At 42.2% G+C, this 23,991-nt stretch overlaps 1 long non-coding RNA gene and 1 pseudogene across 1 annotated transcript; one reads left to right on the plus strand and one right to left on the minus strand.

Annotated features, from left to right (window-relative positions):
• The first annotated feature begins 301 nt into the window (after positions 1–301).
• LOC146062659 (uncharacterized) lies at positions 302–5,374 on the plus strand. The gene is made up of 3 exons (XR_014471450.1): positions 302–342; positions 4,792–4,915; positions 5,039–5,374. It is a non-coding gene; the product is annotated as an uncharacterized LOC146062659 (long non-coding RNA).
• A 13,885-nt stretch (positions 5,375–19,259) lies between these two features.
• On the minus strand, positions 19,260–19,397 carry LOC146066105 (U2 spliceosomal RNA; annotated as a pseudogene).
• Between the last annotated feature and the right edge of the window lie 4,594 nt (positions 19,398–23,991).

A 23,991-nucleotide genomic window follows, 5' to 3' on the forward strand; every position in this document is an offset into this window, starting at 1 on the left:
GCTGTGATTGACTGTTCAGATTTGAACAGCCAATCACAGCGATCGCCGACCGGGGGGGGCACCCCTGCCCCCCCTGGGCGACGAGGGGGGATGTCTGCTGTCAGGGACAGCAGACATCTCCTAACTGTCACCAGGGCCGCCGAGAGGCAGGGGGGGCGGGTACATTTTACCTGGGCCCGGGCCTGCCAGGGGGGCCCGGGTCCCGACACACAAAAAAAAAAAAAAAAAATCTTTTTTTTTTTAAAGGGGGCGTGGCCACGGGTCCGCGATTAGGCCACGCCCCCAAATTTGCCTAAGCCCGGTCAGCGATGGCTGTCCTGCTCCAAGTTCCTGTTCCAAAAGGTAATGCATGGCTATGGACAGGGGGAACAGACAAAAAGCGTGTGTGTGTGTGTGTGTGTATGTATGTATGTATGTAACAGGCTGTGTATGTATGGATATATGTGTGTGTAACAGGCTGTGTGTGTGTGTGTGTGTGTGTGTGTGTGTGTAACAGGCTTTGTATATATGTATATATGTGTGTGTATGTATGTAACAGGCTGTGTATGTATGGATATATGTGTGTGTAACAGGCTGTGTGTGTGTGTGTGTGTGTGTGTGTGTGTGTGTGTGTAACAGGCTTTGTATATATGTATATATGTGTGTGTGTGTGTGTGTGTGTAACAGGCTGTGTATGTATATATGTGTGTGTGACAGGCTATGTGTGTGTAACAGGCTATGTATGTATGTCTATATGTGTGTGTGTGTGTGTGTGTGTGTGTAACAGGCTTTGTATGTATGTATATATATGTGTGTGTGTGTGTAAAAGGCTATATGTGTGTGTGTGTGTGTGTGTGTGTGTAACAGGCTTTGTATGTATGTATATGTGTGTGTGTAACAGGCTGTGTATGTATATATGTGTGTGTAACAGGCGTAGGGCGGGATGTACTAAATTTCGCAATTTATTATTATTTTTTCGCCTACCTAACGTTTGTTGTACGCTGCGTTATGTTTGCCTGGTGCATCTTTGTCCGCCTCATGCTCTAAACTTCAGACTTCCCTGCTGGAGTTGCGGACAGTGCGTCCGTCATGGTGTGTTTTTTTTTGTACTGCGCATGCGCAGGTTTATTTCCTTGCCGTCATGCGCAGTGCGCACTTGTTGATGGTCACGGTACCTTAAGGGATTTGCAAAATGTCAAAGGGTTCTGTATAACCCAATATGAAAGAATACTTAATTACATCCTTACATACTCCTATCCATCCACCAAGTACCAGTGCTGGCAATATTACATATATATATATATATATATATATATATATATATATATATATATATATATATAATATATACAAATAAATATGCTGTAGACAAATAATACAAGAAAATAATGAGGAAATTCGCCAGCTTATTGTGGCGTTAATGCCCACTGCTTTAATCGCTTTTAGCAAACAGTGCAGTGCATGTGAGCCGTGACAATTCTACTCAGCCGTCTATGAGGAGGAAGTCTCGTCACGGGTGTCCCGCGATACTCCCCGACGGGCTACTGAAGAGCAGAACAAAACCACCGCTACTTTAGTGCATTCGAGAACGCAGGAACGCGGAGATAAAAGACAACTTCCGCGGCGGCAAGCATTAGTACATCCCGCCCTATGTGTGTGTGTGTGTGTGTGTGTGTGTGTAACAGGCTATGTATGTATGTATGTCTATATGTGTGTGTGTGTAACAGGCTGTGTGTGTGTGTGTAACAGGCTTTGTATATATATATATATATATATATATATATATATATATATGTGTGTGTGTAACACAGGCTATGTTCTGTATGTGTGAAGGAACAGGCTGTGTATGTATATATGTGTGTGTGTGTGTGTGTGTAACAGGCTATGTGTGTGTGTGTGTGTGTGTGTGTGTGTAACAGGCTATGTACTGTATGTGTGAAGGAACAGGCTATGTGTGTGTGTAACAGGCTATGGCCCTCATTCAGGTTGGTTCGCTCCCCCGCACGGTCACACAGGGGAGCGATGTTGTGCATGTGCAGCCACTTTGTGTGAGCGAGCAAACCGATTATTTGCCGCCCCGATCGCATGCAGCAGTGTGGACGGAAGCGTGGGGTGGTGGATATGGTTTGCGCCCATGGGAACTCCCATGACGTGGGTGCCGGGGGAGGGCAGCTGATGTCACCGGATGTCAGCTGCCCGCCCTCTTCTCGTACAGGAGCGCCACAGATCTAAGACAGCAGAGACTGACTTAGATCTGCAAGCGCTTGAGAAATCATTTGATGGTCGGCGACCGCACTGCCCTGCACACAAGCTGCAAATCGATGATGATGTAAAACATCCGTTCGCATGCGTGAAATCTGAGGTATTTAGATGACCCGCAAAGCTGCAAATTTTGCAGCTTTGTGGTCAATCAGAATGACCTCCAATGTGTGTGAAGGGAACAGGCTACATGGGGCCCATTTATGACGGATCATATATGGAATGCGATCTGGGTGGGACCATGCTGCCCAGGATCACATGAGATTAAAGAGGTTTAATGGACACAATCCCCCCTCTCCCTCCAGGTGCACATACCGCTGGCCATCACAATGCAGCTGCTCTTGGCGCCGGATCTGTAGCTTTGGGGGACACAGCAGATACCGGCAGCTCAGCTCGGCGATACTGCAAGTAGTGGCATCTGCTGCTTCTTGCCAAAACTGTTGCCGCTTTCCCTGCTGCGTGTGTGAGCTTGGGATCCTTATACTCCAGAGGCGGCGCTTCAAATGGGGATGATCGTGCCAGTCACAGATCTTGGGGAGAGGAGCCGTGGGCTGGCCACCCCTGCTGTATGGCATAGGGGTCTGGTCAGCGCAGGGGGGCAGAGGGTCCCTGTGACGGATGGGCAGACAGCAGTGGGGTCCTTGCGGAGGATGGGAGCTATTACCTAGTTCCCATCCTCCGTAGGGACCCTGCCGCTATCTGCCCATCCATGGCCACGACCCCTTACTCCCATGGGCGCAACCCATATCCACCACCCCACGCTTTTATCCACACTGCTGCATACGAACGGGGCAGGAAGTAATCGATTTGAATTTTGTGTAGCATAATGTGTAAGGGGCAAGTATAAGGGGTCTACTATTGTGTTGCATAAAGGGTATATGGTGTGGTACACACCCCTATATCCTTTAATGGCCACACCTCTTTTCTGTTGCTCGCCACTCCAGGGCGGCCCCGTGACGCTGTTGTACCGGGGCCCAGGATTTCTCTTGGCAGCCCTGACTGTCACCGCGTCTATAGACGCAGTGACAGTTAGAAGCCATGACGTACATGTACGTCAAATGTCGGGAAGTACTTCCCGACCATGACGTACATGTACGTCAAATGTCGGGAAGGGGCTAAAAATGATTTCCTTCATATAGGTAATTTTATGTTACCGTTGTGCCATGGGCAGCAATGTGGCCCCAGCTTACAGATAAAGCCAGGTTTATCTTGACTAACTTTCTGCACCTAGGCGCAGAAAATGCTTTCTTTCATCTATTGTTCTCAGCTGCAATACAATAGAGAGAACAATACAGCAAGGGGATTAAGATGGCATTCATGTGACTGGTCTTTCTCAATTAATTCTATTAAAAGCCAAGAAGAAAGAGGATGCATCTGTATGTCAATATTTATGTTTTTGTTGAGCAGGAAATATTTTTTAATAATGTGATGATAACTGATCACATTTTTCTTTATCTTAGATATATTGAAGACCTGCTGATTTTTGTTATTAAAACATATTAAACAACATAACAACAGCCATAGTTCAGTTAAATTTACTGTCTCCTATGATTGCCATACTATCGATTTGTAACCCAAATTGATGCCCTTATTACTAGACTCTTGCAGAGAGTATATAAGAGTAGTGATCTCCTTATAGCTAAATATAGGGCATTGCAGTACCATAGGAATGAGTTGCTTACTCCTAAAGACAAGAAGGCTGTGGTGAACCGCATGCCACGGGTAAATAAATACACACATGCCAATAGTACTATCAATCACATGTCAAGACTACTATGACCTATTGTTCAAACTGACAAGGAGATTCAACTTGGTGACACCAGGTTAATGCCATGTTATTTACATGACATCCTGGTAAGAGGTGATATCACATATTTTAATACCATCAAGACTAGGGGTTGCATTAGATGCCCATGCACTACTTGCAGATTTACCATCCCTGGCAACATTTTCCATCATCCACTGTCAGGCCAGATATTTACTATCAGACATATGCTCACCTGTGAGTCCAGATTCGTAGTATACCAGATTATATGCCCTTGTGGTCTGTTAAAGAGAGCATGACTGCACACCTGTCTGCTATTTGTGTGGCCCTTAATAATGGCTATAGTGATCTTTTTGTTGCATGTTACTTTCTTGATAAAAAGACATTCCTTACCATCCCACGATATCGAATAATCGATCACATCCCCCCAATATTAGAGGTGGGAATCGGAGACCCTTGGCATTAATTGTCTCACTCATTAATTATTGATTGATCTTGATATATCTTTGTTATATCTATGTGCATTGGCTATATTTATATATTTTGTTTTGATCCTGCTGCTAAATAAATAAATAAATGCTCATTGCATTTTGAGGCGTTTATAGTATTTGTACCACTGGATCGTTGATAGTTTACATTATGTGAACATATTGTCATTTTGTATTATTCATTCTAGGCTATGGATTCAGTGGTGCTTTTTCTATAGCCCTGTTATAATTTACTTAATTTATAATTTAGTTAAGTACTTTAACTATTCAGTTTTTAATTGCTGCACATTGTTTATCTAGTTTCTATGGTGACGGGGAGCCTCTATGGGTGACACGGCTGACGCTGGTGTGATGCTGTCATCCCATCCCCAACAGGAAGTGCCGCTCCGGACTGCCTGCGGGTTGCACACTGGGTGATATAAAGGTATGTGTTCATTTGATGACTATACCCAGTAAGGGTATTGAAACATTGCTATTAACCGATGCTTCTCTCAGTTCATCACCTTTGAAGTGCTGCACCTTATTTCCTTTCTGTCTCCCTTTACAGTGAGGTTAACTAGCTAAGTAATTTTTTCATTGTTTGTGATCCATCATCAGTCCGCAATCTGAAGCTCAAGCGCATTTGGGTTATGCAGCAATACAACAATCTGAAGCACAAGAACAAGTCCACCTATGAATAAGTCAAAAACAACACAATCTCAGTTGAGTAGTATCCTACTCTAAGCTCTTATTAGTATCCAACTGAGATGCTGTCGCAGAACTTTATATGGGCAGTCCATGCTTAATAACCCTCCGTTGTGGCTGACTTACACAATTCTGCAAAGCAATGAGAAAGACTGATCTTCAATAAATCAGAATCATTTGGTTGCAGATGTTGCTGTTAAAGGAGGCAGAAACAATTATTAAGTTTAAAGGAGCAATATTTTTTTTCACGTGTGATATAGTTGTTCAATTAAAAAATTGTACTTTGTGTTCACTTTGATGGTCTTATTTTACTATATGAAATAATTAAGTGTGATCAATTAGGAACATTGGGGCAGATGTGTTAAACCTGGGGAAGAGATAAACTAGAGATAAAGTGAAAGGAGATAACACACCAGCCAATCAGCTGTGTTTGAAATATGACAGTTAGGAGTTGATTGGCTGGTGCGTTATCTCCTTCCACTTTATCTCCACTTTATCTTCAGTTTATCTGTTTGCCAGGCTTAAAACATCTGCCCCAATAGCAGAAATCAGGAAGGGCACAACATGTTTTTAATGCCACTTTATGCTTTGAATGATCTTAGAATCAATATACCTTTATTCTGTCAAGCAAGTATATTGGCTTTCAAGATCCACCTTTACTGATGGAGCAGAGATTGCTTTGGTCTCATGGTCGTCCATTCTGAGTATCGCAGTTACAATCTTATGTAACTATAAAGTGATATAGAAATGTTTTATGTAAGTGAAATAGTTTTACTCCTCCTGAGAGGAGGTCAAAGCTAGATTCAAAAAGTATTTCTTATTGCATTTCATTAGCAGAGTAAGCAGCTTTCATGGGAGTAAACGGCTAACATCATTTTGATAAACAGATCAAAAGGATACTCTTTTAGAGACATAGGGCCTTAATCTAGTTCACTCTTTCTGACAAAATCCTTCTTAGACGGACAAAACCATGTGCACTGCAGGGGGGCAGATGTAACATGTGCAGAGAGAATAAGATTTGGGTGAGTTATTTTGTTTCTGTGCAGGGTAAATACTGGCTGCTTTATTTTTACAATATAGATCTCACTTTGAAGTAAAACCCCACCCAAATCTAATTCTCTCTGCACAAGTTACATCTGCCCCACCTGCAGTGCACATGGTTTTGTCCATCTAAGAAGGATTTTGTCAGAAAGAGTGAACTAGAATAAGGCCCATATTTCTCTGAGCATTAAATTGAGATCTATATAGTCATAGTAATTTTCTCTCAAACCTCTATTATCAGAGTGCCATTTCCAAATTGAAGTTAAAAAAAATATATACTAAAATACCTATTTAGGGCATAATGAATATCTTCTAATCAGGTGGCATAGAAAACTGATTCTGGGATCACCCGTAGTCCTACTGCAGACCTATAATCTAGTCCAAATTAACTTTTACTTCAGTGTCTCTGGAGAGTTCATGCAACTACTGTACTCACATTTTTTGGTGTTTGAAGTGGGATCAAGTTGGGTTCTGATCTTAAGGGCGTTTGATGAGCAGTTGGCGGTGCACCTCAAAGAGCATACCATCATTGCTCCTATATATCTAATTGCTTACAGAAATGGTAACTGGGTTGCTTAGACTTGTACAATATATTTTTTGGTTGGAGGCTTTCGTCTCCAACACTACCATAACCTCCTACTACTACTATTAGAAGTCATGTCAGTTCCATATAAATCAAGTTATTTTATATTGATTTTTAAACATTTTATATTACAAATAAAATAAGAAAAAAAGAATATACAAGCAACAGAGTAAGGAACTTGCAATATTAATACTCATATCATCTGTCTTTACTATGGAGGATCAGGCACCACATAGGGGAGGAGCTCACTAGAACTAAATATAGATTTCACTACAAAGGTGATCCACAAGAGGATTCGCCAAGTCAAACAAATAAATCACCAGGGCCAGATGGGATTCATCCCAGGGTTCTTATGGAACTGAGGGAGGAGTTAGCAAATCCTCTGTATTACATTTTCAGTAAATCATTTTCATCTGGTATGGTGCCTAAGGACTGAAGAATAGTAGAAATAGTACCAATATTTGGTACTGCTTTCCTAGCACGGCGCCCACGATCTAGATTGTATGTGTGGGGCTGATATCTCAAGCATCTCATGCATCTCATGTGTTTGTGCGGCATAAGATGCATGAGATGATGCAATCGACGCGATCAACGAGATTTTTACATTGGAATCAATGTAAAAAGCCCCCAGAACTCCAATTTTAATTGCTAACCCCCCCTCATGGGTGAAATGCCCCCCCCCCATTATTAACGCCAGCCCACTATTGACGCCAACCCAAAGCGTGGCAAGCGCAGCGAGCCCGCGAGGGGCGATGGTACGCGTCCTCCGACCTTTTCATACCCCCACTATCCACGTCGGCGTGGTTATTTTATATAGTGTGGCGAAGCGCAGCGAGCCTCACGAGGGGATGCGGAATACATGTAAAGCAGTGCGCGTCCCCTCGAGGGGCTCGCTGCGCTCGCCACGCTTCGGGCTCGGTGGCTCGCTGCGCTCGCCACACTATATGAAATCAACTCCACGCCGACATGGATAGTGGGGGTATGAAAAGGTCGAAGGACGCGTACCGCCGCCCCGCGCGGGCTCGCATTGCTTGCCACGCTTCGGGTTGGCGTTGATAGTGCTGGTGGCGTTAACAATGGTTATTGGGTGCTCACGATTTTTTATCTTATGGATCTCGTGCATCTTATGGATGCATAAGATCCATGAGATTAAAAAATCGGGTCCATCGCGTTGATTGTATGCCTTAAGTACCTTAAACTTAAGGCATACAATCAATGAGACGGGCGCCGTGCTAGGAAAGCAGTACCCAATATTTAAAAAAGGAAAAAGAGATGATCCTGCAAATTTTAGACCTGTTAGCTTAACATCAATTGTAGGGAAATTATTTGAGGGAATTTTAAGGGATGGTATCCTGAATTATTTAGAGGAGCATAGTATAATCAGTAGAAACCCTCATGGGTTGTAAAAAAAAATATTTCTGGACAATCTAACCAAATAAGTTTTTACGGGGAAGTTACCTAGATATGGTGTATTCTGTAGACTGTGCCACATAAGAGGTTAGTTGATCAACAGAATAGAGGAATTGGGTCTAGGGGTAAAAAATTGTAGCTGGGTAAGAAAATGGCTGCAGGATAGATAACAGAGTGGTGGTAAACAGTGCATTTTCAAGTTGGATACCTGTTCTAAGTGGCGTACCACAGGAATCGGTGTTGGGGCGATTTCTATTTAATATATTCATTAATGATTTAGAGGAGGGAATACAAAGTATCCATCTTTGCAGATGACACAACACTGGGCAGGGTGATTAGAACAAATAAGGAGGTCTCCACACTACAATGAGATTTAAATAATCTAGGAGGTTATATAAACTGGGACTATAAAGAGATGAGTCAGTGGAAAAATGGAAAATTAGGTTTAATGTTGATAAATCTATGGTTATGCATCTTTGGAGACATAACCAGTGTGCTACTTACAACCTAAATGAGGTAGAATTGGGTAAGTCAGATTTGCAAAAGGACCTAGGAGTCCAAATTGACATCAAACTGGGGTGCAGTGCTCAGTGTCATGTAACAGCCAATGAGACAAACAAGATACTAGCTCGTAAATAAAAATGTGCATGGAAACTAGGGACACCAAAATAATTATGCCACTGCCTTATGCCACCGGTGAGGGAAACGAGGGAGCTGGGCTGGAGGATCAGGACCTAGTCTCTGCAAGGAAAAAAAAAAAAACATGACAAATGAATGGGCAGCCAGTGATTGGCTGAGAGCTAAATATATACGAGAAGTGGCGCTTGTTTGATGAAAAAGATTGATAAATTTAATAACATTAATAAAATAAAAATACATAATTCACTGACAATAAAAATGGTGGTATCAAATTTGATATTGCATATACATTCAGAGAGAGCTCTCAGCCAATCACTGGCTGTCCATTCATTTGTATTGGTTTTTTCCCTTGCAGAGTGAGTCCCTGATCCTCCTGCCCAGCTCCCTCGTTTCCCTCGCTGGTTCACCGGTGTCCCCCCGCGCGCTGCCTCTGTGTCTCCTGCCTGGCTCTCTGGCTCCCCCCAGCACTGCTGCCTATTTGTCAACTTACCATTCCCGGCTCCCCCCATGCAACTCCCCAGCGTCCCCCGCCTGGCTCTCCACCTGCAGCTCCCCAGCGTCCCTCGCCCGCTGACCCTGCCCACATCTCCCACTGCAGCTCCCAGGGAGTTGCATATGAAAAGTCGCATGGCATCAAGTGCCTAATCATGTGTGACCCCTCCCGGGGAGCTGCCGGGGAAATCAGGTCTGACTTGTCCCTCGGACAAGTCGGGCTAATGTATGGAGGCCCTAAGTCTTTTTACAACCTAAACTACAGTACTATGCTAAAATAAATTTCAGTAGTTTATCATATGAATCAGATAAATCTAATCCATTTAAATGAGCTCTATGTACTGTAGAAAGGACACAAATACAGGTATATCTGTTCACACATGAAAATATGGATGGATACACAGAGTATGTAATGTGACAATGCAAACATGTAGTAGGTCAAGGAAGGAGAAGAACCTCATTCAATCATTCGCATATCTAGATTGTCGCCACCTATCCCAGATATGCGCAAATGTACTTTTGGCATTATGTGAAATATATAGAAAACACTCCTGAGCCAAAGTACTGTTAACTAGGGAAACCCAAGTAGGAAATACTGGAGCCTCATAAGCCATCCATTAATGGGCAAAACACACCTTAGCTAGCATAGAAATATAAATTACATATTGTCAAGTGCTAGCATCCATCTCATCCTCTGGTTGGATCCCCAGGATACAAACCCTGGGAGTAAGAACAGATGGTAAGATTCCAGTAGATACAATGGCCCGAATTACCTGTATCCAAAAAATGTGGATTGTAGGGTGGGACCTGCCACCAAGTCTCTGTAACCATACAGGGGTGAGGTATGTCTTATGGTAACAACAAAAAAAACCCTGAATTTGTCTGAATCTAATGGAAACAGTACACACTATGGGACTCCCCAGTTCCAGTTTTCAGGATACATTGTTCATTAGACCCAGGTCAGATTCCCATTTAGAACTGAGTAGAGGCAACGGAGTGATGAGCAGACAATATAAAATTATATAAACAGGCAAGAGTTCTGCGTTAACTGATGGAGGCCAAAAATGCTTTAGGAGTGGCATCCTGAATACTGGGAGGAGTATCATTAATTTGTGCTGTCAGCATGGTGGAGCTGTAAATATTTGTAAAAGTTATTAATGGTTATAGCAAAGGTTATCCCGCGCTGGCATAAATCTCTCTCTCTCTTACTGTCCACTCTCATAATGTTATGTGGAGTTAAATTTACATGAGGCTCTCATGAGGTGTCACCCACTACTTACAGTATATAGTAATAAGAATTCTTAACAAAAAAGAGATTCCTGTAGAATCCATGTTTGGGTACCTTTGTGAGGAAATTAAACTTACCAGCTCCCCCGGTGAAGACCACATCCTGTTGGGTCCATCTAGGCATCCACGTACTTGGCAAAACAAGACGCTTGTACGCAATGCCAGAACGGTCTGTGGAATATTGCAGAATGTGTTTGTTTACATTCTACACTCCTTCCCCCAAAGTGAGTGATGAGGCAAATAAGGAGCCAAGTTATCCAAAACACGGCTCCTGATTGGCCGCTGGCAGCCAATAGCACACTTTGGGGAGAGGAGCGCAGAATGTAAACAAACACAAACATACACAGAATGTAAACAAAGCTCTTACCTCCAGTCCGTGCTGGCATTTCATACAGGCGTTTTATTGTTTTGCCAAGTGCGTGGATGCCTACATGGACCCAAGAGGATGCGATCTTTGCCGGAGGAGCTGGTAAGTATAATTTTCTTCTCTGGTTTATATGTCTGAGTGTTCCCAATTTTATGTTAGATATAGAATAATGTGGCAGTGAGCAAATGTTACTCCCCTCAGTCACAGTCACTCATATGTTCACATGCCAAAATTGTATTTCAACACACTGCTAAACCTACATATGTAAAGACAAAAAGAAATACTGACGATTCCTGGGCGCTGACCAATTTATCTATTCCCGATTTCTCAATTTGACCCAAAAAGAGAAGGAAAAAAGAGAACACAATAGTGTAATACACTTTGATAAACTGATATAACACTCTTTTCAAGCTGTATGTAATTGACTGGACCTGTACCCTTCAAGGCGCTTCCTCAGGGGGCGGTAACGTCACCGTGAAGGCTTCAGATTTGTCCATTGAGCATAGATATAGAGAAAAAGACTGGTATGTTGTGATACCGTTTTTTTATTCATAAAATGACAACATAAAATCATGGTTATAGCACAATGGACTCTCACCGAGTGTGTTGGTCCACAACACAAGTGTAGACAAAAGAGCAGGTGGTATAAAGCAGGCGTCCTTGGAAGCTCGCACCCGGTGTTAGGTCCTCTGTGGTTCACCCTCTCAAAACGTTTCAAAACCCTATAGGTTTCTTTTTCAAGGCATGAGGAGGTGTAGTACAGTTCCTATATTTATACCCCTATCCGGGGAAGACCTCTTTCCAGACATGGAATATTCTATCCAGCTGGATGATGTCCGGGAGCTGAGTTCTAAGAAAATTCAACAAAATCTCTCTCATAAAGAATGCCAAGGTCTGAAATCATTGTCAGAGGACAAAAATTTAATAATAAAGCCCACCGATAAAGGTGGGGGAATTGTCCTCTTAAACAAAAAAGACTATGAGGAAGAGATATACAAACAGCTCTCAGATCAGGAAACCTATAGAAAAATTAGAGGAGACCCGACATCTAAAATAATTTCCCTGGTTAAAAATATCACAGAAAAATACAATAAAATGGGTACAATAAGTGAGGATGAAATGAAATTTTTAAACATTACGTGTCCAATCATCCCAACGATTTACATACTTCCAAAAGTACATAAAGACCCCATTCATCCTCCCGGGAGGCCAATAATTTCCGGGGTGGACTCCGTAACTTCTAATTTGTCGCAATTTATTGACGTCCACCTACTGTACAACCATTTGTAATGAACAATCGGTCACACCTAAAGGACACTACTGATGTAATTAATTTTGTGGAAGGTGTAGAGTGGGAGGATGATCTGTTTTTGGTGACAGCTGATATGACACCCCTCTACACCATAATTAGTCACTCACAAGGTGTAGAGGCAATAATGAGAATCCTTTCGAACTCAGGTGTCACTCAAAAACTTCAGAATTTCCTGATTGAAGGGATAGAGCTTATCCTATACAATAACTATTTAATCTTTAAGGAGGAGTTCTATGTACAGAAGAGGGGAACCGCCATGGGCACCAGGTTTGCCCCCAGCTATGCCAACTTGTTTATGGGTGTGTGGGAGACCGATTTCATCTGGTCCCACCACCCATATGGGGCAAACCTGGTGTCTTGGCGAAGGTACATAGATGACATCCTCTTCGTATGGAGAGGAAATAAGGAAGAACTTGACTCCTTCTGTACATATCTAAACCAGAACGATAGAGCTATTAAACTAACCTTTAATGTCAGCCAGGAACAAGTGAACTTCCTGGACGTGGTGATTTATGTTGATGGAAAAAACTGAAAACGAAAAATTATACAAAACTTACAGACTCTCAAGATAGATGGTTAGACTCTATCCCATTGGGTCAGTTCCGGAGGTTGAGAAGGAACTGCACGGACCACTCAACCTTCCAGGAACAAGCAGGAGAGATGAGAAAAAGATTTGTTAAAAGTGGATATGATGTAAAGAAGGTGGATCAATCCCTATCTCAGATTCAAGAAATACAGAGAGAAACCTTATTTGCTCCAAAAGAGAGAAGAGATGACCAAACTGACAAATTTAAATGGTCATTTATAACTAATTATTCATTGCAGCATAAAGACCTCAAAAACATAATTGGGAAACACTGGGGACTTTTGAGAAAAGACCCAGTGATTGGTACAGACATTCCGCCAAAACCTGTGTGTATATTTAGAAGGGCACCTAATTTAAAATCAAAACTTGTTAAAAGTTTATGCCCAGTGTCCCCGAAAAAATCCACGATCACTTCAATAGGATTTTATTGTTGTGGCTCATGCATGGGATGCAAAGCAGTCACCAATAATTTTGGGTAAAAAATAACAGAGGTTAATATTAAAGGAAAAAAACACGTGATTAAAGACTTCTTGACGTGACATTCCAACAATGTAATTTATGCTATTGAATGTGAGTGCAATACATTTTACATAGGGAGAACCAGCCGGCCCTTTAAAATCCGGATGAGCGAGCACCTACGGAATATCCGAAAAGGGCTTCAAATACATGCTCTCTCAATGCACTTTAAAACTTTTATATTTTGAAAAAAATCACAGTGAGTAGTAAGGGGGGGGGGGGGGTGATTTAGCAACAAATTTAGCAAAAAATGAAATGACCATGATATACCAACATCAGACCTTAGCCCCGGGAGGTCTGAACAAAGATTTTGAGTTGAAATGGTTCATGTAATTCCCCCACCTCACTTGCTTTTATAATTATTTTAAAACCTTAAGAAATTGGGATTTTTAACAACAATTATCAGTTTAGAAAATTTAAGATTTTAATATGATGTTATTAACTCAGGAAGTGATATTTATATATTTTATAGTGTATGTTGTTTATCTGCACCCTATTAATATGAAGACCTGTTTTAATTTTATTTATATTTGTCTCTTCTTGATTATATGTAAATTGCTGGAGAATATAAATGCAAATCAAAATTATGGACATAGAATCAAAAGTGAATCGGCAAAAATCTGTGGAACGCAAACAAAACGGAGCCGAGTACCGGAAGTCCGGGTCCGTGGAACGCAAACAGCGTCACTTCCGGTATCTGAGGTCCGGACCTGTGGAACGCACGAACGTCACTTCCGGTTCCGGCGGAAGCGGGAAACCGGAGGAGATTACAGCAATTAAGAAACAACTGATGGCTTTATGGCAAAAGGAAATCATGGAACCGGATCTGTCTGTATATGTATACTTTATGTATAGGCTTAGCTGGATAGAATATTCCATGTCTGGAAATAGGTCCTCCCCGGATAGGGGTATAAATATGGGAACTGTACTACACCTCCTCATGCCTTGAAAAAGAAACAAATCTGAAGCCTTCACGGTGACGTTACCGCCCCCTGAGGACGCGCTAATTGTCTGCCTTAAAAAGCAGACACCTTGAAGGGTACAGGTCCAGTCAATTACATACAGCTTGAAAAGAGTTTATCAAAGTGTATTACACTATTGCGTTCTCTTTTTTCCTTCTCTTTTTGGGTCAAATTGAGAAATCGGGAATAGAGAAATTGGTCAGCGCCCAGGAATTGTCAGTATTTCTTTTTGTCTTTACAATATTTTTTGTATGATTGGTGTCTTCATACTAACTGAGCAATTCCAAAGGCAGCGGCAGGCGCAAGGGTCTCCCTCATTCAGTCTATTGTACTAAACCTACATATGTGCACATATCGTTGAAGGTACTATATTTTTGTATCTGGAATTGTATTCATTGGGGTATTGCTGGATCGTTGATTTGGAGCGATTTCCCCCCTTTTTTTAATTCATCTTTAAATATTTATTTTATGCTGCTGTCCCCATATGTTCGGGTACATTCAGAGCTGGTGATGCTTGTTAATACAGCTGAAAAAAATGCAGCTTTTGTAAATATCTGCTGTAGAATTGCAATATACATAACTCCTACATAACACAGCAATATACATAACTCCTACATAACACAGCAATATACATAACTCCTTCTGCTAAGATGTTACACTTCTGACACAATAATCACAGGATGAGTGAGAACACTATTTTGTGTCAATGTGAGTCTTTATCGCTCTGTTCTGACCCCTACACTGCCACAATGTGCTATAGTCAATTACATTTCGGTGTACATTCTATCTGACTGCCACATATACATTATAATCATATTTTCAGGATCACATAACAGTTATGTGATCCTGAAAATATGAGGTAAGGCTAACCCGCCAATCACTCCAGACCTAGAGAGGACATTAAGCGATATACTGGTCCTGTGATTTGCCCAGATCAGAGAGGACAACAAATTATTGACTGTATCTTCCGAAATATGGAGGGTGGAAGAAATACCAGGGATTGTATAAATACTGTATGTAAAGGAATTTAGGTTAAGTGAACATTTTAGTTAAGTCATACTTGCCTACTTTTGAAAACTAGTTTCAGGGAGATTATAGTTGGTAATAGAATTTTGCAAAGTGTCCCATTGAGAAGGGCATGTCATGGCCCACCCAAAGGGCGTTTCTAGTTTAATATATGGAGAGTTTGTGAAAAGAGATTGGGAAAGTGGCACCTAGAAGCGTGTATGTGTACTGCTACATCTGAGTGACAAATTTCTTTTAAAAGAGCTAGTTTACTCGCTAAAGTGCTAGGAAATGGTGCTGATGATTCAATGTAAATGTATCTGTCTCTCGTTAATTTTTCCTCAAAAATATAACAGTGTAATGTGGGCTAGGTGAAATAGGGGAGATTGCTAAACTAAGGGATTGCTAAACTGAGGCAGAGAGGGAGATTGCTGCTATTTCAGGGAGTCTCCTGCAGAAGCTATGAATTAAGTTTACTCTACCTGTGAGGGAAAGAGGAAGCTTTGTCCAGGAGTGTGATTTATCCTTAACCCCTTGAGTGCCAACATCTTGGTGAAAGATGCCTAAAATATCCACATTCAAGGGGATCTAGTCATGCGTGGAGTTAATGATCATGGAGAAATACTTTCTTAAATGATGTCGCTCTGTTTTTCATCTTTTCTATGTTATATGGGTAAGATGGGAGTGAATTTTTTAGTTTTCTTTACTATGCACACACTTATCTTTACTATGCATTCAGTAAGCCCAGCAGACTTTCACACTTCTGCACATGTGCAAAACCTCAAAGTGAGATTGCATCCCAGAAGGATGAGATCGCAGTTAGAGTGACAATGGGTGGCAATGGGGCATTTATGGAGCGCTGACCAGACCCTACAGGTGTGTTCAGATCGATGTCCCTGGCTGGCAGTGCACCTACCTTTGTAGCCAGGCAGCGAATGCAGGGGGCTACCCTTAATGCCTGGATCTGCGATCTGATTGCACTTGAATTGCAATCGCATTGCTGAGAGGCATTGTGCATGCTGGGCAGCCTTGTCCTGTGCCAGCTATTTTAGCAAAACTGCAACTGCGAACCAAGCATATAATCCATTGAAAACAACTCTATATTATACATTTGTTTCATTTTATATTGTATTTTATGATAAATTAATTTAATATGAGTAACCAATAATAATAAAAAAAAACAACAACAAAGGCTTCCTAATGGTTAAATTTCCCATATTTCAAAAAAAAAAAAAAAATCAGAAAGAGTTAATGTCTGTTGCCAGGTGACTACATCAACTACCATATTGCTGAAGAGATGCTCAATCACAGAGCACCGCTTGCTCTGTGAAATTTATAGAATTAAAAAGACTTGCAAATGCTGCCCGCTCGGCACACAAAGCCTCCAGTGTAAAGCCTGAAATTGCTCATCAGCAAAAGAGACCAGACATGATTTGAGATGGTTGTCTTTGAATAAAAGCAATTAGCTCTGAAAGAACATGCAGTTCCCCCGCCTCATGCAGGTAAAACAGATTCAATATCCTCAGGCACACACTTAAACTTGCTCCCGGCTATTAGCTATTGTAAGCTGCGGACACGTAGAGCCTTAGTCGTTCAGACAGAATCAGTCCACTCTGCATGCACACTGAATGCCAACAACACTCAATAAGGAATGTGTACAAGTTCTTATTGAATTAACATCTGCATTGCTAGCAGCATCACTGTGCCAGCTTAGAGATATTCTTAATAATGAACTAAGGGGGTGATTCAGGTTGTTTTGCAAAATCAAACTCCTTCTTTAATGGACAAAACCATGTGCACTGCAGGTGGGGCAGATGTAACATGTGCAGAGAGAGTTACATTTGGGTGGGGTGTGCTCAAACTGAAATCTAAACTGAAGTGTAAAAATAAAGCAGTCAGAATATACCCTGCACAAAAACAAAATAACTCACCCAAATGTAACTCTCTGCACATGTTACATCTGCCCCACCTGCAGTGCACGTGGTTGTGTCCATTAAAGAAGGAGTTTGCTCTTGCAAACCAACCTGAATCACCCCCTTTGTACCTTAATACAATTAATATATACTGTACTGTGTGTGTGTGTGTGTGTGTGTGTGTGTGTGTGTGTGTGTGTGTATGTATGTATGTATGTATGTATGTATATATATATATATATATATATACACAGTACAGTATATAAAAAAGTATATATAGTCCTGAGTGTCTTCTTTCTGTGGGACTATATATATATATATATATATATATATATATATATATATATATATATATATATATATATATATATATATATATATATATAGGGTGAGATTTAATAGGATGAGAGATTCAGAAAGTGAGAGATTTGGTAAGAAATCTCCAGGGTTTTTTTCTCACTTTCTGAATCTCTCATCCTATTAAATCTCACCCATAGTCTTATATATACACTTCCTTAGGATGCAGTACACGAAACGTTGACTGACCTTTGAATTAAATGTGAGTGAAGTTTTTTTTTCACCTTCATCTAAAAGGCTCCTGAGTGCCTTCTTTCTGTGGGGCTGTGCATTTGAGGCAAGGAGAATGGATCAGACACTGAGTGCTGGGGAATAGATGGAGATATATATATATATAATTTATTTGGAGCTAACATTCTATACTGCTGTACATAAAAAGTTGACAATAAGAAAACACATAGGCTTCTCCTGCTAAGTGAAATTGGCACTTTCCTTCTCCAAGGATACATTAGTGTAACAGCACCCTGTGATGGTGAAGTGAGTTTGAAGAAACTCAGGGAGCCCGAGGTGTGCTCCCACCACCACCAGTGCTGTGCCTAAACACGTGCAAAGGGGGCAGCCGTACGAACATGTGGACCCTCTCCCAAAGGAGAAAGGCCCCATGGTTCCCCTAACCCCCCTCAACCATAAGGCCGAGGAAGGGAAAAAAGGGATCGGTGGGTCCTCTTCGCCGAAGCTCAGAGAGACCCGCGTTTCCTCCACCCCCGGAAGGGTTTTGGACGGTGGGTCCTCCGCACCCGAAGGTTTGGAGAGACCCGCATAGGCTTCCCTCCGCCTTGCGGCTCGGGGTTGCCCTCGAGGGGACCGGGACTCTCCCCAAAAGGTGAAGAGTCCCAGTCACGTTTGGGGAACGGAAGGCCCGTTAGGGACAGCCGCACTACCCAAATCAAAAAAACGTGACAAACTAACGAAAAACGTGAAGTGCTCAAAAGTGCAAATCAAAGAAAGAAATAAAAAGAGGCCCTAGCCAGAAGGCCGGGGTGGGGGTGTAAAAAATTGTCCTACCCCATCCAAAAGGACGAGGTAAGGACGTGTAGCCTAACCTAGAGGGAAGTGCGCGGTGCAAGTGCCATTCAGTGCATGGTGCTGGACATCACCAGTGCAAATCAGGCACCCCCGAGTTACCCCGGGGGCACAGTGCAGCCTCGGGCTCCAGGCAGCCGACCAGTCAGCGTCCGACCAAGTGTTTCTCTGTCTCACCAGCAGGTACTTTCCAGCCCCTGGCATGGGAATGGGTACTCCACTGGGCTTTTCGAAAGACTCCCTTAGGGGCTGCACCCCCCTCGGAAGAGCAATCTACTCAGTCCCAGTGTTTCTCCGCTCCCAGGGTTAAGATACTAGGCTGAGCTTTTCGCTGTGCCCAGGCTGGTGGCTTAGCCAACCTGGACCAATCTACTCGGTCTCAGCTTTTCTCCGCTCCCTGGGAATGGATACTAGACTGAGCCTTTCGCTGACTCATCCTTCGGGGGCTACAAACCCCGTCAAGAGAGTCAAACTACTAGGCCCAGTGTTTCTTCCCCCCTCTTACCAGTGGGTTTACGGAAACAACACCTCCTACCACTGGCAGAGGTGAAGGTACTCAGCTAGCCCTTTCACTGCTCCCGGGAAAAAACAGAGGGGTCCCACACCCTCCGCCCATCAGAGCAGCTACTCAGACCAGCCTTTCTCTATTCTCTGCCAGGAGGCCAGTCCATACCCATCTGATAAGAACAGATACTACACTTGATCTTAGCCAAAAGGCCGAGAAGCCTGTGATGGTGAAGTGCCATACCTGCGTTCCCAGATGACAGGTGGGTTCAGCACTCAATGGTTTCTTCTTCCTGATGGGAGCCTGTGGCAGAAGACTAAACACCCCAAGGAGCACACAATAACCAGCATACACAGTGACAGTGACAATAACATTTATTGACCAGAGAATTAACTGGTCACCACTGCAAATCAATGGTAGTTAGAATGAAGTGTGAATAATAAACATCAGTACTATGAACCTCAGAAATAGTACGATCAATACTGACAATCCGGTAATATCAGTTATTTGCATAAGTCACATGAAAGCTATCGCATGAAAATCTATTCATCACAATCACATGCAGTAAATGCAAACTTGAACTGGCCTATATAGGGAGTCTTCACAAGGTGGCGCTGTATTGGTTTGTTTCAGTTTATTCAGTGCCATTGGAATGTTCCATATAGTAATCTCCTCTTGGAAGTTATGTAATAGGCTTGAACTGTGCACAGCTTTTTATAATCCGGTAAACGTTATTGTATGCAAGTTGTGTCCAGGTATACTCAAACTTGCAAATAGAGGGCGCTGTGGAGTATTAACAGGCAGTGTATTCCAGGTTCCAAAAATAGAGAGTGCTGTAGAATGTGAACAGTCAGTATATACTATATTCCACAAATAGCAGGCGCTGTGCAACACAAGCAGTGTTTACCGGTTTCCACCAATAGAGGGCCCTGTGTAGTAAAGACTATATATTAGAGTTATCAATAGGGGCCGCTGAAGCACTATACTTCAGTGTTAACAGATAGGGGTGCTGTGGGTAAATACAGTATGTTTTCCATGCAAGAGTAGTCTATTTCCACCCCCTGGATTCCATGGGGTGACTACTAGGGTCACGCTGGTTCGGCACATGGGCCCAATATCAGTTCCGCAATACTTGAAGGCACACTGGGTCTGTCTGTACCAAGCGAGGGTAGTTGATGTAGTCTAGCCAGGATATGTCTGCTGAGACCGACTATAGTGGGCTCAGGCTGGCTGGGGTTAGGTGCAAGGCAGTACCAAATCTAGTAGCCGGTTCCTGGCGGTCACATTTTATTCACTCCTGCATGCTACAGCCCCACGTGTGTCACCTTTGATGCCATGAGTTATGGAGTTTGAGTGTGGTATGACAGTCTTACAGCCGGCATTCCGATGGTCAGAATACTGACATCGGAATCCCAACCGCCGGTACTCCCCCTTGCATGCTCAATGGCTTGCTGAGCTCACCACAGTTTCTATTCTCCCTCTATGGGGGTTGTATTCAGGAATTTAAACAGTCAGGATTTTGATGTCAGTATACTGAGAATCGGAACCCCGACTGTCGGGCCTGTCAACCTTCTTACGTCTACCTGATAAGTGTCCAAATGATAACTGTCAACAAGTTATATAACAACCAAATGAAGAAGTACACTATAGAGAAAAGATTTGCTGTATATATGTCAGAATAAGAAAGGTATGAAAAGTTGGAAAGGGGGATCAATAATCATAAAGTAACTGTTTGCACAAATCATATATCCAAGGTTCATACCTTTCTCTCACTTTGCAGGCTTTTAATGTTATCAATCCAGCGGTCTTAGGGGGAGATTCTCTAAAACAGAAATGCAGTAAAAACCCTGTTATCGGGGCCACTCGCGCCGACCCCCCTCATCTTTGTTCAGGCAGCACAGCGCTGTGCTGCCTGGACCTGTGACCTCCTCCTCCCTGCACTGAAAATCATCTTGCGGGTGCAGGGAGGAGGAAAGCCCACCCCCCCCCCCCTGCAGCAGCACCAAAATTAGCCGGGTAAGGGAGGTAGGGGGGAGCCACTGGGACCCGTCGCGCATCGCCGGCTCACCGAAAAAGACAGCTCTTAATGCAAGAGCTGTCTTTTGCCATAATTATCGCATATTTTAGAGCATATGCGATAATTATGTTAGCAGTAGCTGGCGATGTGCGGCAGTAAGGGGGCGCGGATGTTAGAGCATCCCCCCCTTAGTGAGATTGTTTAAGTTCCGTCAAGTAAACTGGCAAAGTAGCCTTCTTCCTCTTTCCAGTTTTGAAATGTTCATTCACCCAAAATGTTGGTTTTGTGTGTTTGAGATCCTTGCTCTAAAAGTCTCTGGAGAGGATAGTGAGTACCCAAGTGGCAAAGAGTGATGATGGTCACTTACTGTACTTTACAAACATCTTATAATGACTCCTTACCCTAGATGGTATTAGGGCTGATCTTAATATTTTTTATAAAGCTTATTATTGAAATATCAAGAGATCACATACACAGAAGTTGTAAGTATTACAAGTACAAAAAACAAAGCTGGGTACACATTAGACTATGGCCCTTATTCAGATCTGATCGCAGTTCAAATGTGTTATCAAAATGGGCAAAACCATGTGCACTGCAGGTGAGGCAGATGTAACATGTATAGAGTTAGATTTGGGTGAGTTATTTTGTTTCTGTACAGGGTAAATACTGGCTGCATTATTTTTACACTGCAATTTAGATTTCAGTTTCAACACACCCCACCCAAATCTAACTCTCTCTATAAAATGTTACATCTGTCCCACCTGCAGTGCACATAGTTTTGCCTATTTTGAGGACAAATCTGTACTGCAATCAGATCTGAATAAGGGCCTATATTTGTACCCAGCGATGTTGCTCATGAAGGGACCCAGTGGGGATGCCAGCATTGGAAAGTGCATGTGCACTTGCTAAAACCAGGTGCAACAAGCAATGGCGGAAGGGAGGGGAGTGGGGGCCATGCTGCATTTCGCACAGAGATAACCTTCAATGATTTTATATGGAAATACATGGAAAAACTGGAGCAAATTGTAGTGGTTATTTGAGTGAAACTTGGTAAAGATCCAGAGTTAACAAGATCGTATAGAGTGACCTTTATCTCTTTTAAATGTGGATTACAAGGTTCTGGCTAAAATATAAGCAGAAAGAATTAAGTTAGTACTCCCATATGTTATTGAAGCAGGACACACAGGATTTATTTGTGGTCGGCATTTGGTAAACAATAGTCAAAAGGATTTCATCTGCTGGTATAGTAGAACCTCCGCTTTTGTTATCACTGGATACTGAGAAAGCTTTTGATCTTATATAATAGGATCACTTGTTTGAAATTATGAAAAGCTTTTGGTTTCAAGGGGAATTGATTATTTATACGTCAAAATTATATTAATCTCCAACCTCTCACATTGTATGTAATGGATATTTATTTGATCCCGTTAGTATACAGAGAGAAACACAGCAAGGATGTCCACTCTCTCCTCTTTTATTTGCAACAGCAATAGAGTCACTTACAATAGCCTTACATATGGTATGAGATTTTCGTGGGATATATGTTAATACATTTGAAGTACAATTTGCATTATTCACATACAGAGGAGAAAAGGGGTGGAACTGAGTTCCACCACCTCTAATGGGGAGGTCAAACATTTTACCCTCTACATTGTCTTCTGAGCACACCCCAAGATGGCTGCCTCACCTCTTACATGCTCCTGAACATCTCCACAAACATTGGCTCTGCACAGTAATTCTCAAAAGAAAGCATTCTAGTTTGTAGGGGATGCCAAAAACCCTACCTCTTGCCCTGTGTCTGCCTACTAGGGGGAGGGGAGGGGGTTAATTGGGTGGCATAGAAAAATGAGTTCCCCCACCATCACCACTTTAAGCCCTGTTCACATATGATATGTTGCTCTTGTTTCTAACTGTAAATCAATTCCAAGCTATTTTGATCAAGGTAAAACATGTTGGGCTTTGTTTGAGATTTAAAATTGTTGTAAATAAGTCAGAACTCCTTCCAGGTTCTCCCCAATTATTTAGAACATTGACTTAGTCCAATTAGCACACTCAAAATTGAAATATTTAGGAATTAATATTAGTCTAGATGATCCAAGACTTATATGAAGCAAATGTCTCTATGCTTCTACTGTATGTAACATATTTTCTAGTGTGGATAATCGGAAATCATTACCGACATCATTAGGGAAGGTAGTTGCAATTATAAAAAGTATTATCTTTTCTAAAATATCTTACATTTTACAAATACTTCTTATTAAATTGTCAAAATCAACTATAGCATTTCTGTGGATGGGGAAGAAAAAATGATGGGTTTTAGGTAGATCTATTTATAATAATATAGCTATTGAGCAGGCAGTGCTTTGTCCACAAAATGGCTTATTCTAGTTTTAATGATGTCAAATGTATTATTTTGAGATACCGATCTGTTGAGGTGGCCTGTCTGTTCGACAGAATACCAGATTGCAAAATTTTCTTAATTCACTCGCAGATTTACACAGGGCGGGTTTATCTCGTGTCAGATATCTTATGTGTGAGTGGTGGCTAACCACTTGCAGACATCTGCAAATTTTCTGATGAGCAATTAGGTCTCAATCAGGCTCTTAGCACCATAGAGCTTGATACCTTATCATATTGACTTCAGTTTACCATCTCTCACTGTGGGGGCGATTCTCTAACACAGAAAAGCGGTAAAAACCCTGTTATCAGGGTTTTTACTGCATTTCTGTATTCTCTAACCCCCCTCCGCAGTGTCACCTATGGGCTTCTTACCGCAGCGCTGTGTGAGGGATCCCTCCCAG

The sequence above is a fragment of the Crinia signifera genome, chromosome 3, assembly GCF_055691185.1.
Source record: "Crinia signifera chromosome 3, ASM5569118v1, whole genome shotgun sequence".
In the NCBI taxonomy this organism is placed as follows: Eukaryota; Metazoa; Chordata; class Amphibia; order Anura; family Myobatrachidae; genus Crinia; species Crinia signifera.